The following is a 3601-nucleotide window of genomic DNA, read 5'->3' on the forward strand; positions in this document are numbered from 1 at the left end:
TGCGCCGTAAAGATCAATCTTATTGCGCTCTACGCGCTTATTTTTTCATTTTTTTTAAAGATTGCTCTTCAAGCACAGCATCTCCTTTTATATTTTTGCCGCCGGCAGCTCAAGCTCCGCCGCACGCATCTTCCTCCGCGTCACCACGTCGGACGCTCAACAATTTCATCGAAACTTATCCAATCTGTGGATTATTGACATCTTCCATCCACCAGCTTGTGGGGGCGTATTAAACTACTCTTCCACCTTAACCCATGACAACAATAAAGAAGTCTCGTGACCCACAAATTCAGCCCAACAGAATGCATAAATTCAATTACAATTCTAGGCTTTATTATCTTATCTTATCTTTTCTTTATCTTATCTTTAGTTGTTCTTATCTTATCTTTATTTGCTTTTATCTTTCTTAAACCAATGCTCTATATATATTTAGTTTTAACTTTATAATTTACAATTCAATTCAATCAATCAACAATCAATAAAAGTTCGCATTCTTTTCTTTTCTTATTCTTTCACAATTTTATCAAAAAGGAGGAGGAGGAGAAGGAGGTGGTATTGGTGACGATGATAATGATGAAGAAGAAGAAGAACGTGCACGCGTAAATATAAATGATTTGTATGGACTTGTATAAAAAAAAAAGACTTGTATGCGGAGTATTATTCATGAATTCATTCCTTTACCAATTATTCTTTATAATTGTTAACGTAAACAAAATCATATTAATACTAAAAAAAGAAATATTAGGGATTATTAAAATTTATTGTTTTTTACTATCATTTAGTTATTAATTTAATTTTTTTAGTATATTTTTTTAGTCTAATAATCTAACAACATATTTTATTTTATATTTTTAAATATTAATGAGTAATGACTAAATAATGGCTAAAAATAAGAAATTTTAATGACTCGCTAGTCATAGTAAAAATGTTCTCCAAATGCGTGATTGGATCTAATGATAATAATAGGCAGAGACAAATGCAAAGGATGATGACTCAAACAATTTTTTTTATTAAATACTTTTCAAAGTATTGAAAATTTTTGGGGTATTTAACAAAAATCAAACTTTATATACATGATAAATTTCCTTTATATTATTATTGTTATTGGTATCATTTTATATCCTAAATTAGTAATTTTTTTCTGTAATAACATTATGGGTATATAAAATTTTTAAAATTACGTTGATTTTGTCCTAACATTATAAATTATGGCACAAAATATTTATAGAATCAAACTATTTTTATAAAAAGGCCGTAACCTTAGATAAAAAAAAATCAAATTAATAAGTGTTTTAGTTATTAATAAGTGAAAGAGTTTATTATTTACCTAATAATTAATTATAAATTTTGAAAGAATTTAATGTGTATACTTTTACATTTGATCAAGTATTAAATCTGTTATACAAATAAAAATAATTAATTTTCATACTTGTTATTTAAAAATAATATTTTTTCTCTATGTATATAAAAATATAATTATATTTTTTTAGAGATGTTGTGTGGGATTATATCTTTAAAATTAAGTCTTAATAATATTTTTAAAGATATATTTTTTAGCAAAACAGATTGAGTCTATCCCAATCATAAAAAAAATTAGAGATGTAGTATGGGATTGTGGGCCAAACGAGTAACCGGTCCGGATGGATATAACTTTAAGTTTATTAAGAAACTTTGGAATGTAATTGGGCTAGATTTCTGTAAGTTAGTGAAAGAATTATTTTTCAATTGTCGTCTCCCAAAAAAAGCCAACTTGACATGGGTTACACTCGCCCACAAGGAGAGTGGGTCGAATGATCTTGAGGACTACCAACCTATAAGCATGGTTGGATGCTTATATAAAGTAATTTTGAAGATAATGGCTAGGAGGTTACAACCACTAATGCCGGGATTAGTGAGTGAGATATAGTAAGCTTTTGTAAGTGGATGACGAATTCATGATGGAGTCCTAATAGCATACGAGACGGTTCATTGGTTGAAAAGGTCTAAGAAAAAAGCTTGGTTGATCAAATTGGACTTTCAGAAGGCATATGACAGGGTCTGATGAGATTTTGTTGAAAAGGTGCTTCATGGTATGGGTTTTGGAGTAAATGGAGGCATTGGGTTCATCAGTTGTGTCTCACACCAGCGTCAATGTTGGACTCATGAATGCAACGTTTGTTTTGGTGGACATGTCCATCACTTGATGGACACAGTGGTATGTGTCCGTCGTTTGGTTTATTAGACACAAATCTTTGATTGACACAGTGGGACACAAGAGCATATAAAATATATGTCTTTTATGTCTCTCTTTTAGCTTGAGACACTAAAACACAACTTATAATACACAAAATTTTTCAATTTTATCTCTTTTTTTTTTAAATTTCCATTTTGTTTATTATTCTCTCTTTTTAAGTGGGTTTTTTTTTGGACAGAGATAATATTGACATTTGCAATTTATTGTTTTGTCGAGTGTATAGTTACCAAACAAAGTAAAAATTTTGTCTCATTATGTCTATGTCTTCAATATTTATGTTCTTGTGTCTCTGTCTCAACCCATACATAAATCAAACGCAGCCCAATGGAACGGTGACAAAGTCTTTTAATTTGCAGCGAGGTCTATGCTAAGGTGATCCGATATCCCCTTTTCTCTTTGTACTTGTCGGGAAAGTACTGAATAAAATGCTTGTAAGGTTGGGTAGAAAAGGTCTTTTCCCTCCTTAGTTGATACCAAACATCTCTTTACACATTTTAATTACTAATACAACCTTGGTAGTGTATTAAATTGGGCTCCCGTTTAATTTCTCGCATTTGTACACATTAATAATTTGACAGTTGAGGTTTTTATTATGCCTACCAATAAATACAATAAGGTGATTGTGGAAGGATTAAATTTGGTGAAAACACACCTGCTCCATCTCTTATCCTGACTAAATTTCTCCCAAAAATGCCAGTCAAAATTGGGTTTAAGGTGATGAGTTAGTGGGAATCACCGAGATGATGTCTGCTACCAAGCATCTGTGTGATCGATTTGGGTGAGGACTTCATATTAAATTTCTTTATTTTTTCAATTTAATACCCTCATTCTTGTTTTCTTAAAATTGTGCCCAATCATCTTTGCTTAGAGTAATCGTTTTTGCGGATTAAGGAGTTTCATATATTGGGTTTTGGCTACTATTTCAAGATGACCAGCTGGATGCAAATGATTTGCAATTCAATTGGAAGTGATCAGGAGCATAATAGAACCTTTGGGGGATAAAGACCATCTCTGTTCATAATTACATTTTTATCCCTTTCGAATTGGTAATTTAAATTAGTTTTTCACTCAATAATAAAAGATCTTATCAATAGCAAAAGAGCTAATTTCATAGTTTCCTAGTTTGATTTGTGGTATAATTGCTATAGTAGCTTTTAACTTGATCTGGTGTAGAGGACAACAGTATTGGCATAAAAAGGTCCAAAGGATACCATCATTTGAGGTATACTCGGTTTCTTTCATTACTTTAAATATGCATTGATTGATTAGTTATCCTTATATGTAGGGATGATATAGTTGATAAACTTGAATCTGAAGCCAAATCGAATGTTTTATTAAATTGTTGGTTTCTCCACTGTTTAGGGTTTA

The sequence above is a fragment of the Arachis stenosperma genome, chromosome 2 (assembly GCF_014773155.1).
Source record: "Arachis stenosperma cultivar V10309 chromosome 2, arast.V10309.gnm1.PFL2, whole genome shotgun sequence".
Lineage (NCBI taxonomy): Eukaryota > Viridiplantae > Streptophyta > Magnoliopsida > Fabales > Fabaceae > Arachis > Arachis stenosperma.